Here is a 25888-nt window from a genome sequence, read left to right as displayed (position 1 = left end):
AACTAACTCTGGGCAAAACTGCAATCCAAATTGTAGCTTGCTACAGATCCCCCACCATGCCCCAGGATTCCCACTCCTCTTTTCTTGATGTACTGGAAAATATTAGGGTTCAACCAAACACCCTAATAATGGGTGAATTCAACTACCCCACCATTAACTGGGAAAACTACTCGTGTACCAACTCCTTAGCTCAACGCATTCTGGAATTCATAAACTCCAATGCCCTGGATCAACTTATCTACACCCCCACCAGGGGCAACAATATCCTAGACCTAGTCATTACCAACATGAGTGATCGGTGTTCCACACCTGAATTCAACTCCTTGTTGGTCCAATCCGACCATAAGCTAATCACCCTTGATATCCAAATCCCGCCTCCACCCCCCCATTAAGGAAACCACAGTAAAAAATTTCTCCAAAGCCAACTTCATGCTTCTTAAGACAGAAGTGGTGAACTTCATGACACCCATGCAGATGGACAATACAAACAGAACCAAGATGCTATCCTCCAAAAAAAGGAGGCCAATCTGGTGGTCCCCTGCCATAAACAAAACTGTACAACAGAAGGAAGAAACTGTTGCAAAAGAGAGTAAAATCCCATGAGTGAAGGAGCTCCCTGGTCAGCCTCAGTAAGAAGCTGAGATCCCTTATAAGATCCTCCAAAGCTAGCTATGAAAACAAAATCGCCACTAATTCTAAGGACAACCACAAAGCATTCTATAGCTATGTCAAGAAACCCGATGGCAACACCCAGATCTGCTCTGAGTTACAGCACAATGGCACGAACATTACAGGACCAACTGATATAGCCAACATCCTGGCAGATAGGTTCAGTGCTAACTTTACCCCACCCCCTAAAAGGCCCATATCTATACAGGAAGAATGCAGAGTCCCTGTAATCACAACTACGCAGGTAAAAGCTGCACTCTCTAAAGCCAAAAACACAGCATCCATGGGACCGGACAACATCCCAGGCTGAGTTTTACACAAACTTCAGAACAAACTGGCTCCCCACTTAAGCACCATGTTCAATAATAGCCTCGCATCAGGCTTTGTGTCCACTGAATGGCACACAGCAACAGTTATCCCACTCCACAAAGGGGAAGCCACCACTGATCCTGGGAACTATCGACCTATTAGCCTGACGAGCCTGGTCTGCAAGGCCATGGAACGTATCATCATGGAACTCAAACAAAAACATTGGTAACCTCCAAACTCTGGATCCCACCCAGTTCGGGTTTGTGAAAGGCAGATCATGCCTCCTGAACCTGATTGACTTCTTTGAGGTAGTCACCAAAGCCGTAGATGAAGGTAAGGTGGTTCACACAGCCTATCTTGAACTCAACCAGGATTTCAACACCATCCACCATTCTGGAATTATAGCTAAACTCACTAAACAAGGTATAAATTCCTACGTCACAAGATGGGTTGCCAACTGGCTCACTGACAGAACCCACACTGTAAAAGTTGCAGACTCCAAATCTGACCTCAAAGCAGTGACAAGTGGAGTACCACAGGGTTCTGTCCTGGGACCTCTCCTGTTTGGTATCTACTTTTCTGAAGTACAGGCCAACACAGAAGGCTTTTGGCTAATGAAGTTCGCAGATGACTGCAAACTAGGAGCCATAGTTAAGTCCCCAAATGATGTGGACATCCTACAGAAGGGCCTCACTGAGACAGATGCCTGGTGTCAGAGCCATGTCCTCAAGCTCAATGCCAAAAAGTGCAGTGTCATCCCCTTTGGTAAAAACTCTGTACCCATGAACTACCACACAGGCAGCAATCTACTTAACACCGAATGTGTGATAAGAGACCTTGGAACCCAGGTGGACAGCAGTCTCTCCTTTGATAGTCACATCACCACAGTAGTCAGGAAGTCCTTCTACATGGCACACCTCATCATAAAAGGGTTCTCATCCAGGAAAAAGGAGGTCATTGTTCCCCTCTAATCGACACTCATTAGACCCATTATAGAGTACAATGCCCCTTTTGGAATGTACCTCACAAGACATCTGCAGCAGCTGGAAAGGCCAGAGAAGTACCTCACAAAGAGGATTACTGGCCTCAAACAAATGCCCTACACTGACCGCCTCAAAAAACTCCAGCTTTATTCCGTAGCATATCGCCTACTTCGAGGTGATTTCTGCCTAACATATAAAGCTATGTCAAACCCAGAGCTGTTGGACATGCTACACCTAAAGAAATCCCAATCCCTCCGAGCTACATGCTCTAGGGACCTAAACCTTGTCACCACAATAAACAGGACATGCTGGAGGGATAGATTCCTGCCCCAGAGACTTCCCATACTTTGGAACAGGCTACCCATCTATGTCAAGCAAAGTTCTTCATTAGCACTCTTCAAGAAAAATCTTGATGAGTGGATGGGAAATAGGAAATACACCCCGGGGATCACTTCTATGTCTCTGTTCGACAGTGGCACAGGAAAATAACTTTCTTGGGTGGTGGAAGCCAGGGAACCTTGTTGGCTAGGCTTACGTAGGCCCTTGGGCCGATAGCCTAGTACCTACCTATGAACCTATGAGGTGCTGCTGCGAGAGTTCCAAAGAAACCAGAAACTGGTTAGAGGATGACATCACCTCTCGTTACCTGACTCTGGTACAATACATACACAGAGCTTTGCTAAGATCTGTGGCAGCATCTAAAAACTATAACACATCTTCAGACTTTCCACCCTCCCAGGGTTCTCTGATAAACATACACATTTGATCAGTTACAACAATGTTTGTCTTTTCGGCTTTTCCCAGTTAGGGGTCACCACAGTGGAACTCCTGTCCGCTAATGATTGGCAGTAGATTTTCATGGTGCCAAGTTGCCAGCCCAACGCTCAACCTTCAGCGAAGGCATGCCCATTCATGCATGTCTTTCGGAGGCCACATGACCATGGGGGGGACATACAGACTCCACACAGAAGGCACTCCAGCTGAGAATCAAACAGGAGAACCTCTTGCTGTGAGGCAACAATGCTGCAACTGTACCACCACGGCTTTCATTGATCAGTTACAACAATACAACCTAATAAACATGCATATATTCTTCTTTTCCAGCAGGACCTACTGTTGATGCATTTTTAACACAAGTAACTTTACAAATATATTTTTAACTCAAACATCTATGCAAATCAGTGTGATAGTCAAATAACATAAAATTCTTTACAAACCTCCAGCTAGCTATGCTGGCATATGTACACATGTACTGCCCTACTCTCCCTGGAACAGATGGCACTACCTCATAACATCACACTGTCATCATCTAGCACCTGCTCATTTAGTTAGACTTTGGAATGTTCTTATATCTGAATGGTTTCTTGCGACTTCATTCATGCAGTAATTTTCCTATGAACAAACACTGCTGAATTCATTATAGAAACTACGATTAAAAAAGTGACAATGACAAAATGCAGTGCCATGTCATTCATGGTTCTAGCTGCTTCTCTTAGGCAATTAATGTTCCATAATACTTTGTTTATAACAAGGCAGAAATAGGAGTTCCATCTAAACTTGCAATATACAACTGCTGTACCCATGTCTCACAGCATACAAACATGTTTTTGGTCTAGCTTACCCAGGAATAATTCTGAAACACAGAAATCCATTTTAACAGTTGTTCTGACACTTGTGTTTCAGTATTTCTCCCTCTAACAATCTTGGATTGGGGTGCTACACCCCACGATGGAAAGTAAAGAAAGGAATGGGAAAAGGACGATTGCTACGAGATATATAAAATAAGCAAAGTATTTAGTGTCACATTCTGTATCTGAAATAAGCTCAGCGGATCCCATTTTGGCATCTTGCAAGCCTACAAGAGCAGCAAAAAGGAGAAAGAGAGACTTTGAAAGACTTTAAGTATCTCTCTTTTACTTATTCTTGAATATACTGCTTACTGCACTTTAAGTTGTTTTTACTATATTGCATTTAATTCAACTGCATTTACTGTATTTTAGCTACACACTCGTGTGCTAGCCTGCACTGTGTTTTAAAGTGATTTAATTGCTGTTTTAGGTGTATTTTCTGTGCTAAAAAAAAAAAAGTTCCAGCTTGTTTTCCTGACTTTTCCTGTTACTAGAATAGTCCGGATAAAGATTTGCTGTATTCAGGACTGCATTGTAGTTGCTGAGTTCCCCAGACCTTTCTGTGATAGAGGGAAGTCTTTCTGCTTATCAGTGGGAGTGGTAAGCACTGGGTAGGCTATCTACGCAAAAGGAGTGGTTTCTATCTCTGAAATTGTAGCTTACTGGCCGTTTGGGCAGCATTTCTATCCCTTTTAACTTATTGCTTTAAAAGCCCATGTTTACATGGGTTTGTGAGTTGCGTAGCGCAGCTAAGCTAAGAGAAACTATTACCGGTACCTGAAAGTCTGCTCTTCAATTTTTCCCTTAGATCTTGCTAGTTCTCTTCCCTCTCGCACTTAAACTAGCCTTATTCATCTAGCACTTCACCAGATTTCTTGTAGCAATTATTGTAGCACACATAAGTGCTACCAGCACTAAACATTCTATAAGGAAACCAATCCAGTACTTATTAATAATACCCACCCCTCCAGGCAAGTCTAAAGGTCAGTTCCCTGCACTTTCTCCTTTTAACTTGGTGAACCTGGGCATTCTGAGGCAATGTAGCAACTGCCTCAGGTACATTGACAACCCTCTCCTCTTACCTCCCAACACTCAGACTTGCAAGAGATTCACTTATACATCCAAACTGGAAGCAATGCACTCTCCAGCCAATACCGGAATAGCTGGTCAAGAGGAGAAGGTCAACACTTGCACCACACCACATGAAATACATAGCCCTCCAGAACATACACCATCACAACTCTCACATAAAAACACAAGCCACATACCCACCTTCACGGAGGCTCTCAATAGAAATCTACCCAAATAGCACAGACCTCCAAGGCAGAAACGCACTCGACCACCACAGCATGGCACAAATCACAAGACACATAGCTCACCTAAACAGTGTGCCACTCAACCAAAGCCCCTAAGGCAAAACAGCCTGTCCAATACACTAGTCATAGGTGGCTTAATAGCGAGGCACACAGATGTCCCACTCACCAGGTTGAATAAGAAGAAGGTAACAATCAGCTGCCTGTCAGGTGCCAGGATCCATCACATAATGCACGCACTTGGGTCACTCCACAAGTACAAATATGACTCTGTCATTGTCCATGTTGGTGTGAATGACCTGAGATGTACCTCCCTGGACTACATGAAAAGTGAGATGGAGGAGCTCTCAGATCATGTGGCCCAGGTGGGTATGACCCTAGCCCTGAGCAGCATCCTACCATCACCCAGAATGATACCACAGTACGAGCAGTTTCTGGTGTCATTCTAAAGGGATCCAATATCTGTCTGCCTGGGTTGACATGATTGACAGACCTCGATGCTTTGCCAGAGATGGCCCGCATCTGTCACCCCTGGGATTCCGTATATTGGCCAAGGCTCTTGCCACCCCTATAGTGTCTTTTTTAGGCAGTGTTCCAAGGACCAAATTACTACCATAACTGCTATAAATAAATGCAATCTGATGGTCATGCTGCTCAATGCTAGAAGTCTAAATCTCAAGATGCACTCACTTGAAGCACTCCTTAAAATGGAGAACATCGACATTTGTGCCATAACAGGGACCTGGTTCAAGGCAGCAGAAAGCACCCCTGCACTACCAGGCTATAATCCATTCCACACCTTTCGGCCCCAAAACTCGGACGGAAGCTCCAAAGATGGTGGTGTCTCCATATTCATAAAGGATATGCACATCTCCAGACTGGTAGCCCAACATAATGCAACAGAGATATTTCAGGTACAACTAACATTAGGTAAGACAGCGATTCAGGTCATAGCCTGCTATAGGTCCCCAACCATGTCACAAGACTCTCACTCCACATTCCTAAGCACACTGGAAAATATTAGGGTCCAAGCCAACACCCTCATACTGGGTGACTTCAACTACCCCTCCATTAACTGGGAAAATTACTCATATACCAACACACTTGCCCAACGTTTCCTGGAATTCATTAATTTCAATGCCCTGGACCAGATCATTCTTGCCCCCACTTGAGGGAGTAACATCCTTGACCTAGTTATCACTAACATGGGTGACCGTTGCTTTACACCAATAGTCAACTCCTCCCTGGTTAGATCTGACCAGAAACTAATCACTATGGATATCCACATTCCACTCACACCCCCCGCAAAGGTAACCACTATGAAAAACTTCTCCAGACCTAACTTTGGACTCCTAAAAACAGAGGTGGCTAACTTCATGACACCCATGCAGATGGAGAATGTGTGTATGACTGCCAAATCATACCCCAATGCACTGTATGAACACATACACAAATGCATGGAACTAGCCATACCCAATAGAACCAAGAAGCTCTCCTCCAAAAAAAGGAAGCAAATCTGGTGGCCCCCTGCCATAAACAAACTCTACAACAGAAAAAAGAAACTGTTGCAGAAAAAGGTGAAGTCTTAAGACTGGAAAAACTCCCTTATTAGCCTCAACAAAAAGTTGAGATCCCTCATCAAATCCTCTAAAGCTAGTTACGAAAAGAAGATTGGAGCAGATACTAAAGATAATCACAAGGCCTTCTATGATTATATCAAGAATCTCCACGGCAATACCCAGGTTTGCTCCGAGCTACTGCACAACAGTACCTCTTATACTGAACCAACAGATATTGCCAATATACTGGCCGACAGATTCATTGCCAACTTCAACCCCACCCCCCCAAAAGACATATCACAATACCAAAAGAATGCCACGCACCCAGTATTACTGCTGCGCAGGTTAAAACTGCACTTTCCAAGGCCAAGAATACAGCTTCCATGGGACCCGACAATATCCCTGGCTGTATTTTACATGAACTGGCACCACACATATCCCTGTTCAATCACAGTCTCAACTCAGGCTTTGTCCCTACTGAATGGCGCACTGCTACAGTCATCCCTCTCCATAAAGGAGGAGCAACAAGTGATGTAAACATCATACAAAATGGCCTCATCAAAACAAACGATTGGTGTCAAAGCCATGGCCTTAAACTCAATGCCAAAAAATGGGTAGTCATCCCCTTTGGAAAAAACTCGGTTCCCATGAATTACTACATCAGTGGCAGTACAATGAACACTGAAGGCATTATAACAGATCTGGGAACATAGGTTCATAGGTTCATACTAGGGTATCTGCCCTAGGGCATTTATAAGCCTAGCCAGAGTGTTTGGCTTTCACCACCCATTTTAAATTAATTTTGCTATGCCCTTTTTCGAGGTTAGTATACTGTGCCTCTGTCTAACAGTGACACAGAAGTGATACCCGGGGTAAACCTACGATCTCCCATCCACTCATCAAGATTCCTCTTGAAGAGAGTCAATGAGGGACTCTGCCTAACCTGGACTGGGATTTTATTCCAGAGTGAAGGGAGCCTCTGGGTTATGAATCTGTCCCTCCAGCATGTCCTATTTATTTCAGTGCTGAGGTTCAAGTCTCTCGAGCGTGTAGCTCGATGGGATTTGGATTTTTTGAGGTGCAGCATGTCCCTTAATTCTGGGTTGGACATGGCTTTATATGTCAGGCACAGGTCGCCTCTGAGCAGGCGGTATGCCACTGAGTAGAGCTGGAGTTTCTTTAACCGGGCAGCATATGGCATCTGTTTGAGCCCTTTGATCCTCTTGGTGAGGTACTTTTGGGGTCTTTCCAGTTGCTGCAGGTGTTTGGTAAGGTACATCCCAAAAGGGGCATTGTACTCAATTATGGGCCTGATGAGGGATGAGTAAAGAGGCACGATGACCTCCCCTAATCTAGATGTGAATCCCTTCATGATTAGGTGGGCTATATAAAATGTTTTTCTAACCACTTTGGCCACGTGGTTGTCAAATGAGAGATTGCTATCAACTTGGGTCCCCAGGTCCCTAATTACTTCTTCTGTACTTAATGGATTACCACCTATGTGGTAATTTGTGGGCACTTTGTTTTTGCCAAATGGGATGATTATACACTTTTTGGCGTTTAGCTTGAGGCCATGGCTTTGGCACCAGTTGTCTGTTTCTATGAGGCCCTTTTGGAGGATGCTTGTGTCAGCTGGAGAGTCTATTATGGCGCCCAGTTTGCAGTCATCTGCGAACTTGGTCAGCCACAGTCCTTCTGTGTTGGCCTGTACCTCCGAGAAATATATACCGAACAAGAGAGGTCCCAGGACTGAGCCTTGTGGGACGCCACTTGTAACTGGTTTGGAGTCTGACATGGCTCTAGCAATTCTAACCATGTGGGTTCTGTCCTTGAGCCAGTTTGCAACCCATCTAGTGACATAGGGGTTTATATTTAAGCTGGTGAGCTTATCTATAATGCCTGAGTGGGGTATTGTATTGAAGGCTTTTGCGAGGTCCAGGTAGGCTGTGTGGACCACCTTCCCTTCATCAATGGCCTTGGTGACTGTTTCAAAGAAGTCGACCAGGTTTAAGAGGCAGGATCTGCCCTTAACAAAGCCGAACTGGGTAGGATCCAGTGTCTGTAGGTCCCCAATATCTTTATTTATGAGGTCCATGATGATCCTTTCCATAGCTTTGCAGACCAAGCTAGTCAGGCTTAAGGGGCGATAGTTTCCAGGGTCCGTTGAGGCACCACCTTTGTGGAGAGGGACCACTGTTGCTGTACGCCACTCTTTGGGTACATATCCTGTAGTAAGGCTGAGATTGAACAGTAGTTTTATGTTTGGGTTTAGCTCTTCTTGGAGTTCATGTAGGACGCAGCCTGGGACACCGTCTGGTCCCATTGATGCTGTGTTTTTGCTTTGGAGAGGGCTCTTACCTAAGCATCTGAGATGTCAGGGGCAGCACCCGGCTGGGATAGATATTTGCCCTTTTGGTGGGGAGGGGGGTGGAGAAGTTTGCGCTGAACCTGTCAGCTAGGATGTTGGCAATGTCTGTGGGTTCGGTGCATTTTTTGTCATTTTGGACTAATTCTGAGCATATCTGGGAATTCCCACCCAGGTTCCTAACATAACTAAAGAAAGCCTTGTGATTATCCTTAGTGTCCTGTGCAATTTTTCTCTCGAAGCTGGCCTTAGACGATTTTATGAGTGCCCTTAGTTTTTTTGCTAATACTGATCAGAGATGCCTTCCCTTTTTGGGATTTTGCTCTATCATGTAGTAGCTTCCTCCTTCTGTTGTATAGTTTGTTTATGGCTGGGGTCCACCAGACAGGACGTCTGCCTTTGGAGGATTGGGTCTTGGTTTTATTTGGGATTGCATGATCCATGCATTCCTGATGGTGTTCATAGAATGCATTTATAAAGGATTCTGTGGTCTGGGCCGTATTTTCCACAGACCTGGGGGCTTTGAAGGATTCCACCTCGGTTTTGAGGAGTGTGAAATTTGCTTTAGAGAAGTTTTTCACTGTGGTTTTCTGGGCAGGGGGTGGGGTCAGGATGTGAATATCCAGTGAGATCAGTTTATGGTCTGATCTTACCAGTGAGGGATACACTTCTGGTCTGCAGCATAGAGTCCCCATGTTGGTGATGATCAGGTCCTGTACATTTTCCCCTCTTGTGGGAGTGGTAACAAATTGTTCCATAGCATTTGAGTGTATGAATTCTAGGAACCTTTGGGCTAGGGTGTTGGAGCTAGAGTAATGCTCCCAGTCTATATTTGGGTAATTGAAGTCGCCCAATATAATGGTGTTTGGAGAGACCTTCATATTTTCCAGTGCTCTCAGGAAGGCCGAGTGGGATTCCTGGGTTTGGGAGGGTGGTCTGTAGCAGGCTATAAACTGGAAGGCAGTTTTACCCACTGTTAGTTGCACATGGATAGTCTTTGACGCTTCGTGCTTTGCCACCAACCTGGAGGTGTGGGTATCTTTGATGAATATCGATACTCCCCCTACTTTTGTGGTTCGGTCCAACTTTTGGGGCCGAAAAGCATGGTATGAGGTATAACCTGGTAGTGCTGGGGTGCTCTCGGCAGCCCTGAACCAGGTTTCTGTTACTGCACAGATATCGATGTTCTCCATGCTAAGGAGAGTTTCAAGTGCGTGCATCTTGAGGTTTAGACTTCTGGCATTGAGTAGCATTACTCTTAGTTTCTTATCCCTTGTGATACCTATGGAGGTGGGTTTGTCTTTTGAGCCTTGCCTAAAAAAGACACTATGGGGGTAGCAAGAGCCTTTGCCAAAATCCGAAAGCCCAGGGGTGACAGGTGCAAGCCGTCCCTAGCGAAGCATTGTGGCTTGTCGAGCATATCATCCCAGGCTGACAGGCATTGGATCCCCATTTGAATGACACCAGTACTTAAGCCAATTGTTGAAATTGATCATCTTGTCTTCATATTGTGGCATCATTCTTGGTGAGGGTAAGATGCTACTCAAGGTCAGGGTCATACTGGCCTGGGCTACATGCTCAGAGAGCTTCTCTATGTCTCTTTTCATGTAGTCCAGGGAGGTACGTCTCAGGTCATTCACACCAGCATGGACAATGACGGAGTCATATTTGTACTTGCCTTGGAGTGACCTGAGTGCTTGTGCTATGTGGCGGATCCTAGCGCCCGACAGGCTGCTCACTGTGACCTTCTCCTTGTTCAGCCTGGTGAGCAGGACGTCAGTGTGCCTGATGATAGAGTTACCTATTACAAGTGTATCAGGTGTGTTGTTTAGCCTTAAGGGCTGTGACTGTTCGGCACACTGGCTTTGTGAGCTATGTGTTGCACGTCTTTTGTTTTAGGGTAGCGGTTGCTTGGGTGTCTGCTTTGGAGGTCTCTGCTGCTTAGGCAGATCTTTATTTAGAGCCTCCGAGTATGTTTTTGTGTGATTATGTGTTTGGTTTGCTGTCGTGGTAGGTCTATGTGAGACTGGAATTGTAGTGAGTGTGGTTTCCTTCTCCTCCTGACTGGTTATGCCAGTACTGAGTTGAGAGAGCTTAGCCTCCAGTTTGGCTATATGGTTGCATCTCTCACATGTGTTGGAATTTGTTGGGAGGAGGAGAGGGTTGTCTGTGTACATGAGGCAGTTGTAACATTGCCTCAAGATTCCCAGGTTCACCAGCTGGATCGGAGAGGAGATTGACAACTGACCTTTGGACATGCTAGAATAATATTGGGAATTCCTTTATAATTGAAAACAAGGGCCAATGGGGAGTGAGGGTGTAGTGCTTTTAATTTTTAGTGCTGACTTATACAATTGCTTTAGTGATAGCAACCTCTCCTTTGACCACCACATAGCCACTGTGGTCAGAAAGGCCTTCTATGTGGCACATCTCATTACTAAGGGTTTCGCATCCAGAAAGAAGGAGGTCATCATCGCTCTCTCTACTCCTCCCTCATAAGACCCTCATAAGACCAATCACTGAGTACAATGCCCCATTTGGCATGTCCCTCATTAGACCAATCACTGAGTACAATGCCCCATTTGGCATGTGCCTTACCAGACACCTGGAACAACTGGAGAAACCACAAAAGTACCTCACAAACGGGATACTGGGCCTTAAATACATGTCCTATATGGACAGACTCAAACAACTCCAGTTATTCTCCATCTCATATCGCCTACTTAGAGCCAACCTCTGCTTGACTTACAAAGCTATGTCTGACCCAACCCTGTTAGATATGCTGCACCTAAAAAAATCCCAGTCAATCCGCACCACATGCTCCAAAGACCTCACCCTCATTACCTCAATAAACAGAACATGCTGGAGGGACAGGTTCTTAACCCAGAGACTGCCCATGCTCTGGAATAGACTTCCAAGACACGTCAAGCAGAGCACCTCACTGGTCCTCTTCAAGAGAAATCTTGACGAGTGGATGAGAAAGAAAATTCACCCCGGGGATCACTTCAGTGGCTCTGCTTGATAGAGGCACTGGAAACTAATGTTGGGCGGGATGACACCAGGGCAATCCCATGGGCTAGGCTTGTACAGGCTCTAGGGCCATTAGCCTAGTACACGCCTATGAAACTATGAATAATGTGCAATCAAGGATGTTTAGTCAAATGTACCTTTGTGTGTGTATGTATATATATATATATATATATATATATATATATATATATATACACACACACACACACACACACACACACACACACACACGTTCATAGACTAGTACTAAGCTAACTGCCCTTGCGGGCCATTTTAAGCCTAGCCAATTATCTCAAACTCTGCACCTTGTGTTTGGAAGGCAAACACCTTAACCATTAGGCCACCCTCCCAACCCTTCTGGTACTCTGGAGAATTTTTTTACTTTATTTTTCATAAGGTAATATTCAGTTTTCTGCAAAGAACAGATAAAGCAAAAACATGTTCTTTCTTTTGAGAACTGTACCACTATCTATAGAGTTTGTCTACATTTTGTTATATTGTCCATCTACTATTTCTTGGGATATTTTCTCTCCAGGCCTCTGCTGCAAATAGGTTATATGACCACCTCAATCGGACTTTCCTGGTAAAAGCAAACAAATGAATAAGACTGAGAGTATCTTGAAGTAACTTTTCAACCATTATTTCCTTGGTAAACTGTAATGTATTGAAAAGTTGTGGTTTCTTGATATTTGTTTCCAGTTACTTCACTGAAACGTGTATGTTAAAAATAAAAGTTCTAATAGTCTCGTATGAGCCTGCTGTGCTCCAATATTCAGAGGGTTCTGCCGCTGATATGTTCCTGCAAAACATGCAGCATTTGATGCTACCCTTTATTCTTTCTTTTCAAATATTTTTTACTGGTAATTTAGTCAAAAGTAAAAATATTTGGGGTCATTATCGTATTAACAATGAGTTGAGAGGGGTACATCACATCCTACTCATGAACAGGCACATTTCGTCCACACTGAGCAATGCACACTGTGTACTGTTTCTTGTTCTTTTTTTTTTTTAACATATTGAAATGTTAACATCAAGAGAAAAAAAACATAACATATTGAATAAAATAAAGACAACAAAACATACAACTATTTACAAGGATCCATAGCAAGAAAACTATATGTGAAGAATAATACAATTGTTAAACAACAGATACTTTTCAAGCAAGTTCTTAAGTTTTAGTCGAGATTTATAAGAATGTGAAACATTAGGCGTTCTCATCCTTATAGTTAATAATTCATTTTTACAAATAATTTTGCTAAAGTAATAAATTCAATAAATGAAGTAGTTTTGTTTTCTAGTTTTTAGTAATTACTTTTCTAGTTATGGCTACACTAGACCTCAGAAGAGGCACTTTGCATCCTACGAATAATTGCAAGAATTGGAGCATTAAATAGAATTAGAGATTTAGAGATGCTGCATCTATCTAACCATAGCTCTTACGTAAAATTATTAATGTCTTTTCAAAAAGGAGATACTATCCTACATTCCAACATCACATGTAACCAATTAGCTTCTATAACTGAATTACATCTCCCACGTTAAATACTGGTTAATCTGTACATTAAACCAATTTTATGAAGTGTGATATAGCCTCTATGCAAATATTTCCATGTGAAACGTTTCCAGCATAATGAAGATGTTTTCCCTGCAGAATGTGATATTAGTTTTTCTTTTTATTTTCATCTGGTTAGATTTCATTATTAATTTGTGTCAAATAATTTCAATACTACATCGCAAAATATGAAGCATGAGACCTAAGAATTCTATACACTTTAGATAAATATGATTTATTAGTTACTGAACTATTATTAATAGTAATTAAAAAGTCTAAAATCTTAGGAAAAGATTCTGAGTATCATGCATAATATCAATGTTAGTGTTTACAAATTGCCTAAAAATCTGCAAGAAAAACCAAATACTCAAACCTAAGCTATACTCTGCAAAGTAACTTTTTCCCCATTTAGGAATTGATGCCGAAAGTTATGTTACTATTTTTTTCAAGTGTACCATTTTATTAAAGTTATACTGTCTAAACATTCATTAGTATAAGCAATACGGAATAGAGAAAAAATTAAAATTTTAATAACAGGGTTAGAATAAATTTCTTAAAACAGAAGAAAATGTAATGGAGTAAAAATTTTATATAACCTTTTAAAACAAATAAAATGTATTTGATATAATTTGTGAATGAAATAAGGTAATGTAATTATTATTAATTAGTAAAATCTTTTCATGAATTAACTTCCATTTTGACTTATAAAATATATTAAGCCATACTGTGTACTGCTTCTTAAAGGCATTCGCATATATTTTAACTTTATCTTTGCCACAATGCAAATATCCAGGGAATTGTTATGGCTAGGCTTTTATAGGCCCTAGGGCCAATAGCCTAGTACCAATCTATGAACCTATGCAAACATAACCTATACAGATATCTATTGTGTTTTTCACCTACCTCTCTGGACTATATGAAGAGAGACATGACCGAGTTCTCAGACTATGTGTCTCAGGCAGGTATGTCCCTAGCCCTAAGCAGTATTTTACCTTCACCTAGGATGATGCCTCAATGCAAACAGAAAATGATTGACTTCAATGATTGGCTTAGTTTCTGCTGTCATTCTAAGGGGATCCAGTATTTGTCAGCCGGGGATGACATGATTGACAAACCTCGATGCTTTGCCAGAGATGGTCTTCATCTGTCACCCCTGGGATTTCAGCTACTGGCTAAAGCTCTTGCCACCCCATAATGCCTTTTTAGGCAATGTCTGAAGAACAAAATTCCCAGTGCAAAAACTCCATCTAAAAACAACCTCAAGGTTATGCTGCTAAACCCTAGGAAGCTTAACATGAAACTGCACTCACTGGAAGCAGTCCTCACCTTGGAAGACACAGACATTTGTGCAGTCACCGAGATCTGGTTCAAGGCTTTGGAGGGCACCCCAGTCATACTGGGCTACGCCTCCTGCCACATGTTCAGACCACAAACTGAAGGCGTGAAAACTAAAGGAGGTAGCGTAGCGTGATGTATCAATACTCATTAAAGATAAATACACCTTCAGATTGGTAAACAGTATGATTCCCTGGAGATACTTCAGGTGCAATTAACTGTTGATAGGACACCTATTCAAGTCATTGACAACTACAGGACCCCCTCCATGAATCTGGACACCCACTCTGCCTATTTGGATCTACTTGAGTTTATCAAGATACATCTGAACACCGTGGTTTTGGGTGACTTTAACTACCCATCCACTGTAAATCACTCGTGCTCAAACTCACTTGCCCAAAGGTTCCTGGACTTTGTTAACTCCAATGCCCTGGACCAGCTGGTTGACACCCCCACAAGGGGTGCCAACATCCTGGATCTGGTGCTTACCAATATGGGGGGCCACTGTAGCACTTCCACTGTGAGGTCTTCCCTGGTGAGATCTGATCATAAATCAGTCTCATTCGAAGTAACTATCACACCTGACCCCCCCCCCCCAGCAGCAACTAAACTAAAAAAACTTCTCCAAAGCAGATTATAACCTCTCACGGGAAGGTATAAATAGTTTACTGCACCTCCCCCTCAGATAGAACTGGCAACTATGCAGAGTTCAACACTAATGTTTTATACAAGCACCTGTATAACTGCACTGACTCGTCCATATCTGATAGGACCAAAACAAGCTACTCAAGGAAGAGCAAACCACAGGCTTTACAATAAGAGGAAGAAATTGCTAAGAGTAAGAGGGAGCGAGCCCTAAATTGTAAGCACTCCCTCCTCCACTTAAAAAAGCAAATAAGACTAATTGTGAAGTCCTCCAAAGCAAACTACAAATACAAATTAGTTTCCTCAACCAAGGACAATCATAAGGCATTCTTTAGTTAAATCCGTAACCTAAAAAGAAAGGCCCAGATCTGTGTTGAACTGGTAGTTAATGATACCACATATACTGAGCCTGTGGACATAGCTAACCTGTTAGCTGACAGGTTCTGTGAAAGCTGCCCTTCTCTGTCCCTGCCATGCGTAGCCCATGACATCCTTACCACCTGTCCCCTACCTTGTATCTCTAAAGAGCAGGTCATAAATGCCCTCTCTAAGGCCAAAAACACAGCACCTATGGGACTTGATAACATCCCAGGCTGCGTCCTACATGGGCTCCAGCATGACTTAGCAAAACCATTGGGTAATTTTTTCAGTCATAGCGTAAGCACAGGCTTTGTCCCAGCTGAATGGAAAAACAGCCACCATTATTTCCTTGCACAAAGGTGGTGCTTCCACTGACCCAAGGAACTTCTATTAGCTTGACTAGCCTTATTTGCAAGGCCATGGAGCGAATCATCATGGACCTTATCAACAAAGGTACAAGTAATCTCCAAACACTTGACCCTACTCAGTTTGGATATGTCTATGTGAGATCATGCCTGTTAAACCTGGTGGACTTCTTTGAGACAGTCGCCGAGGCCCTGGACAAGGGGAAATCTGGCATACAGCCTACCTAGACTTAGCCAAGGTTTTTAACACTATCCCCCACTCAGACATCATTGACAAACTCACCCTTATATCGTTACATGGGTTGCTAACTGGCTCACTGATAAAAACATATAGTCAAATTAGAGGAATCCACCTCCAACAGCAGACCAGTAACCAGTGGTGTTCCACAGGGATCAGTTCTGGGACCTCTACTGTTTGGAATCTATTTCTCCAAAGTACAAGCAAAAACTAAAGGTCTGTGGCTGACAAAGTTTGCTGAGGACTGCAAACTGGGTGAGGTCATAGAATCTCCAAATGATGTCAACATCCTACAAAAGGGTCTTATACAAACAAATAATTAGTGCCAAAGTCATGGCCTTAAACTCAATGCAAAAAAAAGTACCATCATTCTTTTTGGTAAGAGCAATGCTCCTGCTAACTACCATCTCAGTACCAACACCCTAAGTACTCACTCAGTGGTGAGAGACCTGGGCACACAGTTCCCCAAGGTTCAATCCTAGGACCACTGCTTTTCAACATTTTTACCAGTTATCCAGCTCTACCCCACACTCTTCCCTAATGTAATACGCTGATGACTCCACAGTCATCACCATTGCAGACATACTTCCCATACTCCATTCTAAAACTCAGGAATCCTTCTTGTCTGCTGAGACCTGGCTCAACCAAAACCATATAATCCTAAACCCAAAAAAGACCAAACTCCTTCTCTTTCTTCCAAAAACAATGACCCAGCTGAATCAAAATTTCTCCATCTCCTCCCAAAGCAACACACCCATCATGGTGGATAATGACACTAAACTACTTGGGGTCATCATTGACGACCAGTTAAAATTTGACCAGCATGTACTAAACAACATCAAGAAAACCCACCAAAAACTCGTCCGTCTTTACAGAAACAAAACCTCTCTCCTCTCAAGCAAAAATTGCTCTATCTCATGCCTACCTTCTTCCAACCCTTCTCTATGGCTCTCAGATTCTCACCAACCTGCAGACCTCTCTTATGACAAAACTTGAATCCACCTTTAACAAAGCAGCAAAATTTGCCACTGAACTTCCTTGCTCCTCTTACCACTGTCTTGCTCTACAAAAACTTACATGGTTAGAGTTCCCTCACAACCTTACTCTCTCCCAGTTCCATATAATCCATTCCATTCTATACCAGCCCACATTCTGCCCTGCCATATCACCCATCATCTCATCCTACACCCCAACTAGGACACTCCGGAGCTCTGGCCAACACCTTATGACCATAACCAAACCCAGACTCAACATAGGAAAGAACCTGTATAGCTATTACCCCGCCAAACACTGGAATAAACTCCCGCTGGACATACGAAACACTACTTCCAAACTTCTATTCAAAAATACAGTGAGATATCACCTTAGCTTAAATAAACTTTGCCTCTGTTACCAGCCCCACTACTAACCCAGCCTCTCCACACCAATCTCTCACTTCTCTTTCTCCTACTAGTACCCAACTCTACCTCCTTCCAAACTCCCCCTCCCTTCTCCCCCACTAAACCCTCTCCCTACTCTTACCCCAAACTATCCTTTACTATTCCAATCTTCTCACCAGTTGAAAGGTCAACAAACTACGATTGCACTCTCATCTCTCCTTCACTGCTACCCAAACACTCCTTACTAGCTTCTTTTCTCTTTACTTTAAATTCAGTTTCTCCTAGACTACCTACCTTAATATACATAGCTAGCCAACATTGTATATAATCTGCTTTTCTCCCCAGGTCTCCACTGAAAAAGGGCCTCAACCCAGATGGACCAACCCAGTCAACAAATGTCAAATAAAATAAATAAATAAACATTACCTTTGATCACCAATGTCTCCACAGTGGTAAGAAGGGCATTCTATATTGCTCATCTCATAAGTAAGGGCATTGCCTCCAGAAAAAAAGAAGTTATAATTGCCATGTACTCTTCCCTCATCAGGCCAATAATTGCTTACAACGCCACTTTTGGTATGCACCTTTCCAAGTTCCTGCAGCAATTGGAGAGACCACAAAGATTCCTCACAAGGAAAATTCAAGGTCTTCAGCATCTGTCCTATGTGCATCGTCTGAAATCACCGTCGCTTCATTCTGTTTCATACAGACTACTCAGAGGTGATCTCTGCCTTGCATATAAGGCAATCTCTGACCCTGCTTTATTGGAAATGTTGCATATCTGCAAGTCAAATGGTACACGGTTTACTTGCTTTAAAGACCTTAACCTGGTATGTGACATTAATAGAACCTGATGGAGGGACAGGTTTGTTTCACAGAGGTTACCTCACCTTTGGAACAGACTCCCACTTCATGTCAGAGTACCTCATTTGCCCTCTTCAAACACAATCTGGATGATTGGATGAGTAACCGTAAATTCACCCCGGTGGTCCCTGTGCCCTCTTGGACAGGGGCAATAGCTGCTGATCGCAGAAATAAGGGTACAACTTGGTTAGGCTTGCAAGGGCCCTAGGACAATTAGCCTAGTAATGTCCTATGATCCTGACTCGAAACATAGTCAAACTGTTTCCATTTTTCTCTTCCATATTTTGACACTGTAAACTGCTTCCTGAACTAAATGATGTAGCACCTTCGGCTTTGTATTAGAACATTACCACACCGCAATTTTCGCACAGGAATGGGCGTGGCCTACGTGATTGGCAAGGCAAGCCCATGTAACATTGCATGGAAAACCCAGCAGCTGAGTGACAAACCATGCAGATTACCAATTGACATGCTGAATATTCATTGTCTGACCATTGTTAACACAGTGGAGAGCTGAGGGGGATGTATGCCAGACTGGGGAAGAGGCAGCACTCAGACAAAATGAAAAATCGGCACCAATATCAGTAGGCTCAGGAAAGAAATGCAGGTTTGTTCAACTATTACCTATTCAACCCACCCATCATGTACACTTTCATGGCTTCACCCAACTAGTCCAGTCACCAACAAGGATAAATAAAAACTCCAGCAAGCACTCTACCCTGGAATGGATACTAGTCAGTAAGAACCCCCAGTCATATATAATAGGCTGTTTATCAGATAGCCTCAGTGATCACTCCCCAACATTCCTACTCAAAAAATACCTGTACCAAGCTAAACCTGTCGTCTATCGTCAAATACGTAAAAAAATAAACTTTAACCCACTCACATTCATCTCATCCCTCAAAGAATGTAACTGGCATGCTCTAAAGTACCTCAGTCTAGATGACGCAGTTGAATCTTTTAATACTACCTTCCTGAACATCCTTAATTACCATGTCCCCATAAGATTTTCCAGAACCAAAGCACAACCCTCCCCATGGCTACAGAAAACCACTAAGTCAGAAATGAAAGCAGGGATAAAGCCTGGGAGCACTGGCGCAAAACCAAAACCCCTGCAGCTAGACAGAAATTCCTAGAACTACGCAATAGAGTCAAAAAGCTAATAAAACGGGACAAATTCCAATACTACCAATCTGCCCTAGACTCCTCACAACACAGCCCCAAACAATTCTGGTCCTCCATAAACTCCATCCTCCACCCAGGTAAAGTCAGTACCCCTCCTCCTAACATCCCTCACTCCTCAGAAAATATTGCTACCTCATTCAACACACACTTCACCCAAACCATACTATCACTAGCTAAATAACACAACCCCCCTCCCCTCCAACCCACACCTTCAACTAGTAATCTCCCCACTGCCTTCTCTTTTGCTCCTGTACCTACCTCCAACATAAAAAAACTCTTAACTAAACTTAAACCCACCAAATTAGCAGCAGACAACCTCCCAAGTGAATACCTACAAATCGCAGCTGATGCTCTGGCCTACCCAGTATCCATCTTGATTAACCGATCTCTGTCAGAAAGTTACGTTCCCACATTGTGGAAAGTCTCACATATAATTCCCCTCCACAAAGGCGGACCCTCTGCAGAACTAACCAATTACCGCCCCATAGCTATTCTCTCTCCACTCTCCAAAATACTAGAGAGATGCATACACTCTCAGGTCTCACACTACCTCCTTACTAGCAACCTCCTTTCCAGTACTCGGCATGGCAAACCATAGCACCACCACTGCCTTACTCTCCTTTACAAACACTATCCTTCAGCATAAAAACAATGGCCATCTCTCCTCTGCTACTTTCCTAGACCTATCTAAAGCATTTGACATGGTCCCACACAAACAACTTATCTCTGTCCTCAATAACCTATCCTTCTCACAATCAGTCACCAACTGGTTTCAGAGTTACCTGTCTGACTGCCAACAATCCGTTGTATGGCAGAATGACATATCTCCCCAACTACCTGTCTCCATAGGGGTTCCCCAAGGATCCATCCTTGGACCCCTACTTTTCTCTGTTTACACCAATAATCTAGCCTCTGCCACCAAACATGGCACACTCATCCAATACGCAGATGACTCTACCATCATCTGCTCAGCCCAGTCCCTACCCAAACTGCAAAAAGTCACACAGGAAGCCTTTTCCTCTGTTGAAACATGGTTATCCGATGCCCAATTAATACTCAACCCAAACAAAACTAAACTACTCATCTTCAAACCCACCAAACATACTCAAAACAACTCTCACTTTAACATCACAGCAAAAGACAACACCACTATATACCCAACTGAACACACCAAATTGCTAGGAGTGGAAATAGACAGTAAACTAAAATTTGACATTCACATATCCATGACCATAAAAAAAGTCCACAAAAAAACTAGGAGCATTATACAGAAATAAACAATTTCTCACCAAAGCAGCAAATATTTCAATAGCAAATTCCCACCTTATCTCCACCCTACTTTATGCCTCTCCAGTATATACCAACCTAAGGCAATGTGATCTAAACAAGCTAGAGACCTGCTACAACAAAATCGCAAAATTCGCCACAGGGGCATCCTACCGTAGTCACCACTGTCTCTCACTTGCTGAACTGGGCTGGCTTGAACTCCCTCACCTCCTTCAATGGTATCAACTCTCACTCACCCACAAACTAGTAAACCATCCACTAAATGTACCATCCCTCCAGAATCTACTCCAACCCTATCGCACCACCAGACCACTAAGATCCAGCAACAAAAATCACTTGCAGATCACTAAAGCCAATAACTCTGCTGGTGAAGCACTATTCTCTTGCGCCATAGCCAAATTATGGAACTCACTCCCACCCACAATTACCTCCGTACCATCATGCACCAACTTCAAAACTTTATTAAAAGCGCACCTAAAAACATGCTGGCTATGCCCTTGCAACTCCCACTCTAATATCATCCACCCCATCCAACTACTACCTTTCTTTCACCTCCACTAACTACCTTGACGATAGCAAGCTCAGATGCTCATAAGCCTAGTACTTTATTATACAGCAGGAACTTTTCATTGTTACATTTGTTAATGCCTGTTATGTACTTCACAGATAAAGATTCTAGTTGTCTACTGATGTACTATGTTCTTCATCTGTAAATATGTTGTAAGTAATTTCTGTGTTAAATTGTTAATCACTATGTAATCCAATGTAACTACTGTCTGTTTATTTTACTGTGGAGCTTTTCTCCCCGGGCCTCCGCTGAAAATGGACCCACGTCCAGTCGGACACTCCCGGTCAACAAATTTAAATAAATAAAATAAATAAATATTAGCGGGTCAGAATCTTTGTAGGATCAAAAAACACACTTCTGTGGAGGAAATACACTATTTTCAAGTAACTGCTACAGTGAACTACATAAACGCCAAAACCCCTGCACCCCTCCCCCCACCTTTTTGTACTATAATTTTGTGCAGTAATTGGTTTAGCAGGGGGGGGGCAAGCCCACCTGCACACCCAACCTTTCTTTGCACATATTTATGGAGGTAAAGCAGCAATAGGCAGTGGGACAATTGATCTTCTTCCTTCGGCTTTTCTCTGTTAAGGATCACTACAGCGGATCACCTGTCCGCTCAATTGGGAGGTAGAGTTTTTACGGTGTTGAGTTGCCAGCCCAGCGCCCAACCTTCCACAGAAGGAACACGCACGCACTCACTCCTAGGGCCAATTTAGATTGTCCAATCCACCTACAGCATGTCTTTGGAATGTGGGAGGAAACTGGAGCACCCGGAGGAAACCCACGCGACCATAGGGAGGACATGCAGACTCTGCACAGAAGGCACCCCAGCCGAGGATCGAACCGGAGAACCTCTTGCTGTGAGGCGATAATACTAGCAGCTGCACCGTGGCCGCCCTTGGGAGTGGGTGGGACAATAAATAAATGCAATAAAAAGACATCTCAGAAAGGTTGCCACCCGCACCCTTACAGAACTGTAATTTTAAGTCTGTCTAATGCTGTAATAGTTTGCATACATATGTAGCATATTATGTGTTCGTACCCCTCACACTTCAAAGAATTGCAATTTTAAGTGCAATATTGTTAATACTTTTTATAAATGCAGCATATTCTGTGTTCGTTTGAATAATTGAACCTTTTGATCACTGGAAATTGGACTGCTGTCGTGTCACAATCCTGGTACCAGCAAATAAGAGAGAAAAGGGTTTGTACCGAAGTAATTACAATGCTTTGCATATTCATTTTGCAGGCGATGGTCTCCGGATGTTATTCAGAGCACTTCCAAAAGTATATGCGCAGAGTGGTGGGAGGGTTTTGGGCGGTCCTTAGTGCGCATCTGGTGGGGTAATGTTCAAATACAAAACCGCACCTTCTTGCATCTATATGTATTTTTAATTTAAGTACATCCTTGGATGTGTAAATACGTTTGTTAATTTTTAAGCGATCCTATTCACCCAGACAGTACCTGCAAATGGCCATTCAGATCAGTACATTATTCCGGTAAACAAAGAATAAAAAGACTCATTGTTACTGTTGCTCATTCTACCATAAGTTTCTAAAGCGGCAAGAAGTACAACAATTTATGGAGTAAATAAAGCACATGAACCCCCACCACATACACAGCCTGTTGTATTCTTCTATTACCGGTCTATTACAAGCACGTTCTGGTTCCACCTCTCAGGCGCTACTCCTGTAGAGGTCCGTCCGTGCTGCTTTTCCTCCTAACATTGGTTCCGTTTCTGTTAGCGGTCCGTGGACTTGGTACTCTAACTATTGTATTTCCTCTATCAGTGTCAACCGACGGCAGACCTCGATATTTGTTTTGGATTTTCTATCCTTTCTTCAGCCCCGCTTTGCGGGAAACTTTGATGTGGTACGTGTTTTCTTTTGCTAGTCATGACATGAATGGTGCCATTAGGCCTCAATGGCCCTTTGTGGTTCGGTTCGCTGAGTTGCTAGCTAGCTCAACCTAATGGGCTATGTTTGTTTCCGTTGCGCTTGCTGGTACTGGCGGGCTTTTCCTGAAAGGTATTGTCTGTAAAGTGGGACTTATGAGTTAAATTGGAGACTGAAGTACTTTTATGTGTTGTTGGTTCTGTCCCTTTTTGGGCTTCGCGACAGCAAGAGTTCTGTGCAGTTAATACACGAGTTTTGGACCTTAACTGCTGGTTTTAGGGGACGGGATGCTATCTCCGAGTTTGATACGTGTGACAGTTAACGGTCTTGATGAACTGCGTCCCCCTTTATTAAATGTTAAGACACTACTTTTTGTGGTTAGACATTTTATCTACGCTATGACTTGTGATGGGATTACTGCAAAGCATAGTTGGTGAAACTTGGAGCTGTGTTTATTCTTTTTGACGTTACTGGGGGCGCATGGGAGCGCTGTGTTAGCATTAATGAATTCCCTTAACGTTATACAGTTTCTTAGTTTCTATTCTGTAACCTGGCTAACATGTTCCTTAACCGAGCCCGACCTAAGGTAGACAATATCAAGTAATCTTACAATGCAGCATATGTTATAGTGCTACTGTCTTCGTGCAGCTTAGCCTTATACTAATGGGTTAGTGTCAACGCATGATCTGTAGTCTCCAAAGTACCTGTTGGGGACTGCAATAAACATTTAAGGAGTTAATGGAGCTGGTTTTGCTGCAATGTTGCTTGCAAGATACACGCATTTAAACGTCTTTGGCCTTTAGCTGTAAAAAGAGGCAAAAGTATTCCTGCATCTGTAACTCAAGCTTGTGCATGCTCATACGTGGCTGTCCGTTTTGTTCCAAGCAAACTGATCATACCTCATAGGTCAAGAATTCTATACAAAGCCAAAATGTGGTGAGGTGCAAAGGCAAACAACTAAGGACAATATTTAAATACTGCTCTTGTAAACTTGAGAGAATAACGTGTTTTGCATTACCATGAGTTTTTCTGAAGGGTGTGAAGTTTGAAATTCAAATGTTTGTAATTATTTATTTACTTCAGTCGTGAAAGATTTCACAGAAAACCGCAAATTTAATGAGGAGCAGACTGAAAGTATGAGGCAAAAATCTTGACAGTTCTGAAGCTTGAAACCGATCCTGCTGGGCTTGAATATGGTTAACAGCATACCTCTGAAGTGTACCTTATTAGGAGGAATGTACCTCATTTTGGGTCTTGGCTCCTGTCCCTCCAAGTTCCACATTGAAAGGATCCGAGTTAAATTCAGTGTTATGAATTATTTTAATTGATATCCATGTTAAATAGTACTGAATCATATTCATTCATTAAAAGGACTTCTTATAAGTATAAGCTAGCAAATTTTAGCTTCTTAATTGAAATTGTTAGTAAACTGTTAGGTGTTTCACATTTTGCCCATTATGTTCCTCATTTTGGAGATGGAAGGTCAAGAGGTCTGGTAGTGCGCTTGGTTTCAGTACGGGGTATCCATATACTCACGTTCTCTGGAGTCTTGCATTATACATTGAACACGTGAACCAGTATTAGTTTTGCTTAACAAGCAAGTAGATGGGTATGCACTTGTGCAGGTTATTTTAAAATGGGAATACACTTTAGCAGTTTTAGCCTCTTGCGTACTTTATTATGAGAATTGCGTATTCCTCATTTTGAGCCTTAAAAAAATCTTAGGTTCCACACTTCTATATTGTAATGGTCTGTCACATTCATTGTTCATTTTTAACAAATGTCAGTGGTAAGTAATGAGTCATAATTTATCAGAAGCACTTCTTGAGAGTTTGAACAGCTATTAATTGTGTTGTGAGCTTCTTAGCTAATTGTGCTGTGAGCTTCTTAGCTGAAGTTGTTAGTGTTTGTGTTCAACGCTTTGCCCATCTGTTCCACATTGGTAAGAAGTGTTCCACATTTTGGAAGTGAGGGGTTGAGATTTATGTCTTTTAATAGCAGATGCAGGTTCAGAATGGAGCAGGGAGATGAGAGATGTTCATACTTCTGTGTAGGTGGTGCATTCTGCTTTGCCCATAATGTTCAGAATTGTAGTATTATTATGTGGTGTCAAGGTAGGGAAGTTTTTATGGATCTGGATTTACCCATTCTACAGTAGACATGGAGGGCAAGAGTGTGGGCAGCAGTCGGTAATATGCTATGCCACTGACTCTGTTATTGAAAATGTATTTCTACTTGTTTTCAGGAGTGGTCTGATTGGGCGGAACCCATTTTCATCACAGGTATAATGAGAGAAGCTCCGCTGTGGAGAATAACCTGGTAGTGCAGAAGATTAAGGCTTTGAGCTGGTAATGT

General features: G+C 42.8%; 1 protein-coding gene across 3 annotated transcripts in view; it reads left to right on the top strand.

Annotated features, from left to right (window-relative positions):
* The first annotated feature begins 23275 nt into the window (after positions 1-23275).
* The window catches only part of TMEM39B (transmembrane protein 39B), a 509422-nt gene continuing 506809 nt past the window's right edge, over positions 23276-25888 (top strand). For 2 of the 3 annotated variants that reach the window (XM_044082633.1, XM_044082642.1), the window contains exon 1: positions 23276-23510. The gene's annotated coding sequence lies outside the window, so the exon portion shown is untranslated. Of the gene's footprint in view, positions 23511-23536; positions 23666-25888 lie in introns of those variants that run through there. The other variant, XM_044082651.1, reaches the window with a different exon arrangement.

This window comes from Protopterus annectens, chromosome 1.part1 (genome assembly GCF_019279795.1).
Source record: "Protopterus annectens isolate FY-2018-M chromosome 1.part1, PAN1.0, whole genome shotgun sequence".
In the NCBI taxonomy this organism is placed as follows: Eukaryota; Metazoa; Chordata; order Ceratodontiformes; family Protopteridae; genus Protopterus; species Protopterus annectens.
The sequence above is the reverse complement of the archived record's forward strand: the minus strand, read 5'-3'. Positions and strand labels throughout refer to the sequence as shown.